Source organism: Neophocaena asiaeorientalis, unplaced genomic scaffold, assembly GCF_003031525.2.
Source record: "Neophocaena asiaeorientalis asiaeorientalis breed wild unplaced genomic scaffold, Neophocaena_asiaeorientalis_V1.1 scaffold76, whole genome shotgun sequence".
In the NCBI taxonomy this organism is placed as follows: domain Eukaryota; kingdom Metazoa; phylum Chordata; class Mammalia; order Artiodactyla; family Phocoenidae; genus Neophocaena; species Neophocaena asiaeorientalis.
Window position 1 is genome coordinate 560839 of NW_020173668.1, and position 13126 is coordinate 573964.

Here is a 13126-nt window from a genome sequence, read left to right on the forward strand (position 1 = left end):
CAGTGGGGTAGAGCAGAGGGAAAGGTGCTCTGGGCAGAGAGAACCATGGGGTAGAGTCTCTAAGGACAGTTTGGGGCTGTTCAAGGTCCCATAACTGGAGTGCCTGGCAGCTGGGGGCGGGCCATCAGTGGCTGGATCGTGCAGAGCCTGAAGGACCTGAGGGCCACAGTAAGTATTTCTTTTCTTTTTCTTTCTTTCTTTTTTTCTGGCTGCGCCTTGCGCAGCTTGTGGGATCTCAGTTCCTGACCAGGGATCAAACCCAGGCCCTCAGCTGGGAGAGCACGGACTCCTTACCACTGGATCACCAGGGAATTGCCACTATTTCTTATTTTATTCTAAGAGCAATGAGAAGCCGTTGAAGGATTTTTAAAAAGGGGGTGGCATTTCACTTGTGTTCTAAGGATTTTCTTCTGGCAGCCAGGTGGAGATGGAACAGAGAAAAGGGGAAGTGAAGGAAAGCCATCAGAAGACTGGTGAGATGCTCGGGCAGAAGGTGGAGAAAAATTGGGGGGAGGTGCAGACTGTGATGCATTAGAAGGGAGGCGTCAAGAATGGCTGTCTGGAGGCTTTCCCGGTGGCACAGTGGTTAAGAGTCTGCCTGCCAATGCAAGGGACACGGGTTCGAGCCCTGGTCTGGGGAGATCCCACATGCCGCAGAGCAGCTAAGCTCGTGAGCCACATCTACTGAGCCTGCCCTCTAAAGTCCACGAGCCACAACTACAGAGCCCATGAGCCACATCTACTGAAGCCTGCGCGCTCTAGAGCCTGTGATCCGCAACAGGAGAAGCCACCGCAATGAGAAGCCCGTGCACCGCAACCAAGAGCAGCCCCCACTCGCTGCAACTAGAGAAAGCCTGTGCGCAGCAACGAAGACCCAATGCAGCCAAAAATAAATAAATAAATAAATATAAATAAATTTATGAAAAAAAAAAGAATGGCTGTCTGGCTTTGGTCGCTGCTGGTGCTGTTTTCAGAAATGGAAGAATGAATCAGGCTGAGCTTTCTGGATGCGTTTTGTGTTTGGTTTAACCCAGAAGAGTCTTAACTTGTCAGCCTGAGCCCTTTCTTTATCTTTGGCATCACCTCCTCCCCTCTCACACCATCCTTGACTCCAGCTCTGTCTGGCCTGCATCCAGGCTGCTGGCTCCCCAACCTACCCTTCCCCCGTCAACTTGACTCCCCACTCCCACCCTGGAGAGGCCTTTTTTCAAGCCTTTCCCAGGCCCTTGTGGCTGGAGCTCTGTCTGTCTGTTCGGGGCATCTGCTCTTGTTTCTCTGCCTAGCTTGTCTCTTTCTGAATAAAGTTGTTGAGAATGGCAGACAGAAGAGACATTTCTTTTTCCCAGGAGATCTCAGAGGGCAGGGACTGGGTCTCCCCCATCGGACTGGGGGTTCTCTGAAGGCAGCAGCTGTGTGTCCACCCTGAGACAGAGGCTGCCCTTGGGCAGGCACTTCCTCCTGGCTCTGCTTCTCCAGTACTTCCCTGCCTGCCAGCCTGAAATGACGAGGAAGTTACAGTCCTGGACCCAGGAGATTGGACCAGGGAGCGGCCACCTCACCCATTTGGCCCAGCCCAGCCCAGCCTGTGAGAAAATCTCTCCAGCTTCCCCTCCCAACCCAAAGCCTCTCGGGTTCCTCTTCTGTTACCTGCCCTCATTACTCAGCAGTGCATTGGAGGGAAAATGCATAGGACCCCCCACCCCCTGCATGCATCCTGAAAATTCTGTGAGATATCTGTGGGCAGAGTCTTTTCTAGAGTCCAAGCTTCTCAGAGGAGAGGGAGAAGGTGAAACCTCTGGGGCAACAGAGGGGCCTGGGTCACTGAACCCCAACAAGGGCCAGAGAAAGAAGAGCCAGAGAGGAAGGGAGGGCAAAGCCAAGGGAGGGGGTATGTGTGATTCTCTCCTGAGGTCAGGGCTGGCACACATGGCAGGGGCACTTACAGGCACTGGGACAGTCTACAGCGACATCTTAGGGAAACTGAAGTATACACACACACACACACCAAGAAACAGGAGCATGGAACTGAGAGAAAGGTCTAGAAATGTCAAAACCAAGAGAGTCAGGGCACAGCTGAGACCAGAGAGGAGAAAGCCCTGGGGAAGCCAAGGCCCAGGGTACCTCTGAGGCCTCCAGAACCTGAGGGCAGCTCCGTGCCAGTGTGTGACAGGAGGAACCACGTTACAGGAATCCACATGGGAGGGATTGGCAGAGGTGGAGCCAGATACAGGAAGCCCTGAGAGAGGCGAGAGAGAGAGAGAGAGAGAGAGAGAGAGAGAGAGAGAGAGAGAGACAGAGACAGAGACAGAGAGAGAGACAGAGAGAGAGACAGAGAGAGAGACAGAGAGATCTAGGCTGGAGAAGGCTGAGATACTCAGGAGGAGGGGAAGAGGGGGAAAGAAAGGGCCCCAGGGGTGGGGCTCAGAGGAGAGGGGCATGCTGGTCAGGCCCTCTGACCCCAGGTCCCAACAAAGGGCTACTTAAGGACCGCCACAGGCACAAGATGGATGGAACTGGGGCCGCCAGCCCTTTGTAGCAGAGGATGAAAGGGAGCAGGCTCTGAGGAGAGTCCCTCAGAGTCCCCCACCTCTTGCTGGCTCCTCTGCCTCTCTCCTCAGTGACTTTAGGACTCTTCAGGTGTCAGTGGAAAGGGAGAGACTGGGGTGGCGAGGTGGGGAGGAGTCCACCCAGGGATTTCTCCTGCCTGGGCCAGTCGTACCTGAGAAAGACGAGGGACAGGATAGCAGGACAGGAACAGCTGGGGGACCTGGGAGGGTCCTTCAGTCCGTCTAGAAAGTGAATCCGTCATATGCAAATAGGATGCAAAAGTGATGCCTATGGAGGTCCCCCGGCAGTTGAGACTGCGGCTCTAGTGAGGGTCGGGGGTCCCCAAGTCAGGTCCTCCCACCTCTCCTTCAAGCCTGCCACTGCCCTCCTGACCTCTCGGCTTCTTCCTTCCCCTGTCCCCCTTGGTGCTGCCAGTTGAGAAACCAGTTCTGTCCCTGCCCTGGATAAGGATCTCTGGGCTGGGCTCTTCCCAGGCAGCGGCAGAAACCTGGCTGGCTGACAGCACCCTCACTCCCAGCCGGGGCTGCCAAGAGCTCCCCACTCCAGGCCCACCCGAGGGTGGCCTGGCCCCTTCCTCACCATCCCTCCCACAGTCCAGTCGTACCTTCCTTCTCAGCCCTATTCCCACTCAAAGAGAAGTTCTCCTCAGAGTAGCCTTGTAGGGGGCAGTGTCCCTCCCTCACCTACTTCCTTGGGTGTCCCAGGAACCCCAGTCCCTCTCCTCCCATCTCTGTTCCCCTTTCCCTTTGGGCTGGTGGGCTGGTGGGGTTTGCCTGAATTGCCCCTTCCTCCCCCGCTCCCCGCCCGCTCCCCACAGGGCTGTGACAATTGCTCCCAGACAGCAGGGTCAGCCCCTTGCCCAGTCACTGGCACCAAAGGGGGTGAGATGAGACAGGGTTGACCCCACTTAACCCCAGCCCCTGGTCTCCTCTTGAACTATCATTCTTTTCCCATGACATTCTGGTCCTTTTCTCATCCCTTGGAGCTGCATGCCCGACTCCTCCAACTGGAAGGGACTTTAAAAGGTCGTCTCCTCCGTTCTTCTGCCTCCTCATCAAATGCCTGCCTGACCTCTGCCCCCGGCCAGCGCCCCAGAAACCTCATCCCTATCCCAGCCCTCCACAGGTCTGGCCAGCCTCTCCCAGCTTCCCCCAGGGGATCCAGCCACTTGCAGGGAGTAGGAGATGAGAAAAGCAGAGAGGAAGGTAATCCTGGCAGCCATCAGAGGAGATCTGGGGGTGTCTGGAGCTGACTGGACTCAGGTCTCAGCTCTCACCCCCACTCATTGAGGTGAGCAGGTGTGTCAGGTCAGGTTGGGATTCAAGCTGGTGACTCAAGCTGGAGCAGCCTGACAGCTGCACGGTCCTCGGCAACGTGCCCTCCCTTCCGGCTGCCCCAAGGTGGAATCTTAGAAGCTGGGAATTGTTGTAGAACCAGAGAACAGAGTCCCAGAAGGAAGGGCCTTTGGGGATCATGCCTCTCCTTTGTTCAAGAAGAAACTGAGGACCAGAAAGTGGTGTGGCCTGCTTGGGGGATCACTCAGGCAGCAGGGAAATCATTGGTCACATTAAGAGGGGTCTGCTTGGTCCCAACAGGTGTCAGCAGGACCCCTCCACATCCTCTTTCTCCCCAGCCGGGGAAGTGGGTGCCCCAGGGTGGAGAAGTGTTAGTCTTCCCCATAGGCTCTCTTCCATCTCTCACCCTGGAAGGGGGACAAGCCTCTGCTCCTTGCTGGGCCTCTCCTCTCCTTCTGGACTGAAGATTATGAGGCCAGGATAGCTGTGGGAGCCCTTCAGGCTCAGGTGGGGGATTATGGGCTAAAGTTTCAGCAGGAGCCTAAGGGCAGGGGATCCTGGGCTCAGCCCAGAGCTGCCTGGGGAGGGAGAGCCACCCTCACTTGGCCCAGCTTTGGGGCGGGACACTGGAGCTTCCTCAGAGGCCTGATGATCCAGCCCCCAATTCATTTCGGCCCACCCAGGGTGTACCTAAGCGTAAGGAGACCCAAGGACCCGACCATCCTCCTCTTGGTTCGACCATAGCACAGGTGTCATTACTGTTTTCAGGGATGCCTACAAAGGCAGGGCCCAGGCCTGGCCTTGGCCAGATGGGCAGCATTTACTCCCTCGACAAACATTTACGGAGCATCAGCTATTCGCCAGGCCCTGTGCTGAGCAGGACCAATGCAGTCCCTGACTTTCATCCGTCCTCTCATCCATTGAGGAAATTCTCCCCCACCTCCTCGTATGTGCCAAGCACATCATTCCGGCTCCTCGCCCTCAGTTCCAGAGCTGAGCCGGGATGGGACACCCCACAGCAAGATCTGTGGGACAAGGTGTCAGAAGGGCCCTCTCGTGCCATCCTCAGGCTGCCATCAGGCTGCCCAGGTCTCAGCTCCAGCCCCTTTCCTCACAGCTGGGTATAGAGGCTAATCTTTCAGTGAAACTTTCCTGTAATTGTCCTTCTGTCATCACAGTCCCTGACTCAGAAATCAGCCAAGGAACTGCAGAAACAGAGGCAGAAAGGTGAGGTCATCCTTCCAGCAGCCTGTCTCAGAGCAAGGACAGGGGCCACAACCCGGCTGAGTCCCGGGACTTAACAGAGAAGGAGAGATTGCACCCTCCCACAATCCTCTCTGGCTCACCCCTTCCCTTGCCCCCATTCCTCCAGGGAAGTCCTTCCTAAAGGCTAACTGAAGTTCCTCCTGCTGTAGCTTCAGTTCCTCAAGGGGCTGGAACTCAGAGGACAGGCTCCTTTCCTCAAGTAGCTTTAGAGACTCAGAAGAGGAGTAGTGTGGGCGCACCCACGTGGGGACACTTTCTCCACTTCTCCCAGCTCTCTTTTCTTTTTCCTTTCTCCACCCCTCATCCTGTCCCCTTCCCTCCTCTCTCCTCAGTCCCCGACTCCAGCTCCTGGCTCAGTGCCAGCATTGTTCCTGCCTGGCTCCCCGCTCCCCTCCTCCTTCCCTCCCTGCCCCCTCCAGCCAGTCCTAGGGGCACCAGCTTGCCCAGTCCCTGCCCTCAGTAGCCCCAGGCTGTGGGGGGGGCGGGGCGGGGTGGGAGGAGACCTTTCTGATTCCATCTTCTGCTTCCTCTTTGCTCTGCCCTTCTAGTCCCCACTGACAGCCTCCACCCTGCCATAGAAACCTGGGAGCTTGGGTTACTCAGGGGCCCTGGTTATTTTTAATGCCACCAGCTCAGAAGATAAATATACCTCCCCCTCCCCCCAGCTGCCCTGCATAGACCAACACCTCCTCCAGATACCCTCATTCTCCCACCTTTTATCCAATCTCCTCAGTCTTGCTAAATGCCTTCCCATCACATTCCTCCCTAGTGGGTTCCCCCACCTTGGACTCTCAGCAGGAAGACAGCCTGACCCCCAAACCCCCATAGATGAGGTGGGAGGTGTCCCGGTGTCCTGCCTCCACTTGGTGGCTTCCTGAGACAAGGGCTCCATGGGAGCTTCCCCCTCGACTGGCATGGCTGGGGCAAGACTCAGAGAGCCCTGGGGAGGAGGCGCTGGACAGGAGTCACTCCTTGGCCCCAGCCTCAGCCCTGGGGTCCCTCTCCTATTTGGCCAGGGGAGGGGCCAGTTGTCAAGAGCCCACTGCCTCTTCCTCTCCCTTATCCCACTCCATTTCTGTTTGATCCCACAAGACAGGCAAGTTCTTCCTGGAATTAACTTCCAGGCCTCTTGTTTTGGCTCAAAGAACCAAACTCTGGCAGGGAGTTCCCTGGTGGCCTAGTGGTTAGGATTCTGGGCTTTCACTGCCATGGCCTGGGTTCGATTCCTGGTCAGGGAACTGAGATCCCACGAGCCACGGTGCAGCCAGAAAAAAGACAACCCTCTGGCAATATTTCAGGGCAGGAACTGCAGCTCTCCAGGGAGGACAGGAGCGGGGTCCTGGGGTCCAGATGGATTGTTGTTCATTCCTAGAGTGTTGGAATCCCCAGGGTTGAAGAAGCCACCAAGGTCCTCTAGGACAGATCACAAAATGGATCACCCTAGAGTGGTTAGCTGTCTTGTGTCCCAGTAACGGGGCTCACACTCCCTCTGGTGGCAACCTGCTCCAGGACAGAAACAAGTCCTGTGCCCATCTCCTTTGTCTGGGCTAGCATCTGGGCCCGTAGCATCTACTCATCAGGACGGGTTCTGATCTCTGGACCCACTAAGAGAAGTCTGGGCCCTTTTACCCAAGAGCCCCTCAGGCACTTCAAATGACCCCACCGTATGTATTTATTTTCAGATATTTCACATACTCTATCAATAAAGAACTACATTACGCACAGTGGTGTACCTCTCCATCCCCCTTGCATCTCCTCCCTCCTCCCCAGAGGGAACTACTATCCTCTCCTTTATTTTTACCATTATTTTGCCTTTCAAAAACGTTTTTACTACATACGTACATATCTCCAGATAACACACTGTTTTGCAGGGTTTTGAGCTTTGATGGAAAAGGCATCTGCCGTGTGGATTTTACTGCAGCTTTTGCTTCTTCTTCTCGACATGGTGTTCGTGAGGTGCATCCATGCTGATGCGTTTCCACAATTGTACTGAATGAACATACTTCACGATTGTGAAAAATTTAAAAATCTGACAGTACCAAGACACTGTGGAGCAATGGGAACTCTTTGCACACTGTTAGTGGAGAGTAACCTGGTATGCCCGCTTTAAAAAACCACGTGGCAGGAAGTCCCTAGTGGTTCAGTAGTTAAGACTCCAGGCTTTCACTGCCAAGGGCGTGGGTTCGATCCCTGGTTGGGGAGCTAAGATCCCGCAAACTGCATGGCCAAAAAAAAAAAAAAAAAAGATGTGGCATTGTCCAGTGGAGTTCAAGACGTGCCTTCCCTCCAACAAGCCATCCCTTCCAGATGGCTCCAAAGAGAATGGGACACACACGGGCCCCAGAAGACCTGGCCAAGAATATTTGCAGCAGCATGGGTAGTAACAACCTAACTCACCCCACCTTATTCACTCATTTATTCATTTCACAAACATACACTGAACACCTGTTCAGGACCAGGCGCTTGGACAGACTGAGCGGCGAGCTCTCTGTGCTCAGATTGGGTGGGTATTATTTCCCCCATTTTATAGATGAGGAAGCTGAGACTCAGAGAGGTTAAGGGTCTCTCCAGGACTCAGGTCTGCCACCAGAGCCTATGCTCTTAACATCCTCACCACACTTCGTCCAGGTGCCTGGTCCTTCAGTGGGCACGTTACGGTGTGTCTGTGCCCTCCTTCAGCAGGGTGCTCGGAGCCAAACTCAGCCCTGGAGTGTGGCCAGACCAGCGTGGGGTTGGACAGTCAGTCAGCAAACACCTGATGGGAGCTCAGTGTAGGCAGAGCATCGAGGTACCACCAAACACAGACGGCACCTTCAGCATCTTCCCTGGGATCCCAGCCCAAGACAACACTAGCTCCCTGATTCCAGCTCCAGTCCAGCCCCAGCTGGCCTTCTCTGTCCACTTCTCCTAAAAACTGGGTGGGTGGGTGGGTGGGTGTTGGTGGGGTGAAGACTGGATGATTTTAACCAGGGGAGAGTGTTTTAAGTTAGTCATCTCCCGGTTGGTGCTGTGTGTGCTAAGGTGGCCCTGAGTGAGATGCTAGGAGAAGCATGAGGGATGGTAGAGATTAAAGACTTTCCCACAAGGTCCTCTCTGACTCATCCCCTGACCCCGCCCCCCCATCATCACCTTCTTTCCCAGAGAGAGGGAGGTGCAGGCTGAGTCAGAACTCTGAGTTCAAGTTCTATTTGTGTGGTCTTGGATAGGCTACTTAGCTTCTTTAGGTTGTTTCCTGTTAGAAAATCATGAATGATAATGATGATAATAGTACCTACCTCACTACCTAGATATTATAGCTTAAAATCATCATCACAGGATTTCCCCAGGGAATGTAGCTTCTCTTGTGGCAATAGTAGCGCCCGGTGGCCGTGCCCCACTGCAGCCCCTTTTACTTTGCGGGGGTGGAGACCTGAGCTGAGCCGGAGCAGGCGGGTGGCTGCTGCTTTGCAAGCGGCTCAGCAAACCGCAGACCCAGAGCGTCACAGAGAGAAGGGAACAGCTCATCATTCTGTACTTTTCTCCTCTGTCCCTGAACAACCTAGTCCATGCTCACAGTCCCCCAGCTTATCCACCCCACTCGGGCATCATCCTTCTAAATGTGATCCCCAACCCTGCACATCTGACAGCCACTGCACCTCTCCCCATGCCACCCTCCCTCCCCACCCTAGGGCCAAGCCACCAGTATGGGAATCTTCCCTGTCCCCTCCCGCCATCCCACATCTAACTCTCATTGGAACCGACACATCCTAAGTATTCTCACACTCATCCCTCCTCTCCGCCCCTAGGCTCTGGTCTCACCACCTCGAAGGTGGCAACTACCTCCTGATTGGCCATCCTGCCTGTCTCCCCCCAGCCCGCCCCAATCCTTCACAGTGATCTCACCAGGTTACCCGTGGTTGAGGTTAAAACCTTTTCAGGGCTCCTCGCTGCCTGGAGGGCAAAGGCCCCAAATGAACCACACGGCCACCTCCTTTGCCCCCTCCCCCCTCCTCCTCCAGTTCATCACGCCTCTCTACCCGGATCGCACTCTATGGTTCCCACGTCTGTCCTCCAACGTGCCCATCGGCTTCCTGAGGGCAGCGCTCCACATTAGTCATTTTTGATTCCTTCACAATATTTATTTAGTGCCTATGGTGCACCTGGCACTCAATAAGTGCTTTCTAAATATTATTTGAATAAATTACTGTGGAAACCACGACCTAAAGAGGTGAACTGACTAGTCCAAGGTTGCATAGAGAGACAAGGCTCTTTGTCCAATGCTTTTCCCATGCTACTTGCCTTCCCTGAACCCCTCCCTCAGGATGGAGAATGAGGAGTCCAGCTGGCCTGTTGTGGATGTGAGGGAAAGGAGAAAGCTGCAAAACAAAGCCAGCCCCATCATCCCTCCAGCCGGAAGAGGAGAAAATGAAGAGAGAAGGAACATTTCAGCCTCCCAGACCCAGCTCCAGCTCCAAGCCTCCCTCACGGGGATGGGGAAAAGCAGCATGGAAAGGGAGGGTCCAGCCAGTACCCAAAGCTCTCAGGCCAAAGCCAGACTTCCCAGGAGGGGTCCCTGGGCCCGCTCTCTGCTCTGCTGGTCGCTTCCTTCGCACCCGCTCTCTCCCTCTCTCTATGTCTCCAGATCTCTCGGTACAGAGCTTCCCAAAGTTGCCGTCTCTCTTACCATCTGGTCTCCAACCTACTCACTTCCTTCTTCCTGTCTCTTTTCTTGTTGTCAAAAGACTTGTGACTCCTTGCTGACGTTACTCCTTGCCACACATGTCCAGCAGGACCCATCTAGTCCTGGAAGTGGAGGGGAAGAGAGAAGGGGGACAGGGAGATAAAAAGGAGGGGTCAAGTTAGGGATAGGGCAAGAGTGATGTCCTGCCCCTGCCCTAGCCTCCGTATTATGAGGCAAAGAAGTGAGAGGTAGGGGAGGTAACAGAAAAGAACAGCTTTAGATCTCTCTGACCACTGCCTGCAATGACATTCTGTTGGGTCTCCCTCTCCTGTCCCTTAAGCACACTTTGGCAGACCCGCCCCGAGGCTTCCTTCTCCTCTGCAGGACAGAGGAGGAGACAGGCTACAGTCAGCCTTCCTCAGATGCAGACCTCCCTTGGGGGTGGTGATGCCTAAAGCTTGCTCCCCATGGGGGGCTCCTTTCACAGAGTCCTCTTGGCACACAGAACCTCGCCTGTCCCTCCCTGTGGCCCCCTCTATTCCCAGCCATCCCTCTCCAGTGTCTGTGTCTCAGTGAGGCCCAGATGAACAAACCCCGTGCCCTAAAAGACAGCTGCCCAGAGGTGGGACACCAATGTGCCCTTCATGCGGATGCCCGGCCGTGAGGAGTCATCCCCTTGGAAGTCCACACCCACTCACCTCAGTATGCATCACCCTTCCCCTCGGAGCAGAGGAGGGGAAGCCGCAGCCTGCCCTCCAGGGCTGGCCACCCCTCAATCCAATGCTGCGGTGTGCAACCTCTTTGCCCTCCGCCTGCCTTCTCTCCTGGGGACTGGGGCAGGGGTGAAGCCTTGCAGACGAGTCTGGCAACTTTCTCTAGGATATGTATGGTGCTCAGAGGCTATTATCTTTTAGTTTCGGAACTTAGCTGCAGCCCTGAGACATGAGTAGCTTCAGAAATTCTTCATCAACCATGATTCCAAGTTGCCTTACCATCTGCTCATCTTCCTCTGGGATCAATTCCAACCTGCCAAGGTCCCTCTTAAAATACTGTGTCCAGAACAATACTCCAAATGCGGAAGGGCAAAGGGAATGTCACCACCCCTGATCTGGACGCCTTGCATCTACGAATCACTTATATCCTTTTTACTCTTTTAGGTGGCCACATCACAGTGGTGGTTCATAACAAGCTTGTGGTCTGCTAAAACCCCCAGGTTTTCTTCACTAGATAGGCTTTATTCTTTTCTCTTCTTATGCTGCTGATTTTTTTTTTTGAAACCTAAAGCAGAATTTTACATTTATCCCTATTAAATGTCATCTGGTTCATTTTTTTTCCTATTCTGTCAAACCCTCTCATTTCTTGCATAATATGTAAACTTGATCAATATGGCTTCTATGATTTCATCCAAGTCTTTAATAAAAACTTGTGATCTTCAGACCAAGGACAGAACCCTGAGGGCCCACAGAACCCTCTTCAGCTTTCTCATGGACATCTCTGGGGATGGCTACTGAACTTTGTATCCACCCAGTGTAGTATCACACAGTCCATGTGTCCTGGCCAGGCACAGGGACATAAGAAGTGCAGGCAAAGGCCTCATAAAAATCCCAGTAACAGGGCTTCCCTGGTGGCGCAGTGGTTGAGAGTCTGAAAACAAGAAAAAAAAGAAATCCCAGTAACAATGCAACCCCCCGAGGGAGGAGAGGACACCTGGCCCAACTTGTGCCCATTGAGTGTCCCCTGGTCGCATGGAAGGCCTCATTTTCCTCAGCTTCTCATTGCCTCAAATATCAGTTATCTGTTTAGAATTGTCTGGGCCTTGGTGTCCATTCCACCAGCTGTGGTTGCTGGGACCCACCTTCTCCGGCCTTAAAAAAATCAACATCCCACTCTTCTCCAGCATTTTAGATCATCTCTGCCTTCCAAGATTCCCAAAACTCACCAAGAGTGGTTCACGGGAAGGGTTTGCTCTAGCTTGATGGCTTTCATGGTGATGGTCCTCAAAAAGGCTTTGTACAAAGACGTCCCCATACCCGGTCTTCTTTGATGCTCAGAACAAACGCCTGGGGATGGGTAAGTATTCACCTCCTTTACCAAACAGGTAAACTGAGGCTCAGTTGGAGAAGCTATGTGATTTGCCTAAGGTCATTCAGCTAGAAAGTGTAAAAGTCAGACCCAGTGCTCTTTGCATGAAACACAGTCCAAATGTCTCCCCTCTGGGTGAGAGTGAGAGGCCCAGGAGGGAAACTCCCCACACCGGTGCCACCCCACATTTCCAGGGGACCCCCCCCTTGGAGGATCTCAGGGATCTCAAGTATTCAGCTTCTCTCTCCCCACAGCCAGGAAGAGAAAGAGGAGGGAGAGATGCCAAGTGACCTCCCCTGGACACAACTTTTGGGATGCCCCAGCCCAAACCAAACCGCAGGATTTGTGAGGTAATGTGGGGATGGAGAAGCCTCAGCCTCCCGGTCTGCACTAAGTCTCAGTCAATCCCCCCACTCCACGCCCACCGGCCCCTCCCTTTCTGCTCCACATATGGTAGTGAATTCAAAGTCCAGTTGGCCTGGTGGGATGGCCTCCTGGTCACTGACCCTGCTGTACCCCCTTTCCAGAAAACCTTCTCCATTATCTGTGCTCCCCCAGGTCTCTGTGGATAGCTCAGGTGCTAAGTATTATGATAATATTACCTCCACCACCATTGCTGTTGCCCTCACATTACCAAACCATGTGCTCCTCCAGGGCTGGGACAGAGTGCTGACACATAGTAGGTCTCAATGAACACTTGTAGAGCTAAATTGGATTTACATGAGCAGAAATTCCTTCCCCAAAGACCCCCCTCAGTCTCATTATCTCTGGCCCTCTCTCTCGGACCCTGCTTCCCCTTTACCCTACAAACCCCAAATTCCACCTCCCTCACTACCCAGTTCAAGGACCCCTCCTCCTCCAGAAGGCCTTCCCAGCTACTCCCGCCCTCAGTGAGCTCTTCGTTTCCTGAACTGTGGAACCCTCAAAGGTATATTTTGAGGATTCAGTCAGATAACGTAAATAAAATGTTAGAACATGACTGGCATATTACAAAGGCTCGATAAACTTGGACTAGTTGTGACAAAAGATGCCTCTTCTTTCTGCTTCCTCTTCTTGGCCCGGTCTGCGAGCCACCAGGGGGCGCCCTCTGCCCAAAAATCCCTGACAACGAGGCCAGGATGGGGTGTCCTTCCCTGCGAACTGGCGGGGCGGGCGGGGGCTTCCATTACCTAAAAAGTGGGTATATGCACCTCAGGTTATATGAAAGATGAGTAGAAAGGATGGAGGTGAATAATGGGGAGAACATCCTTTTGCC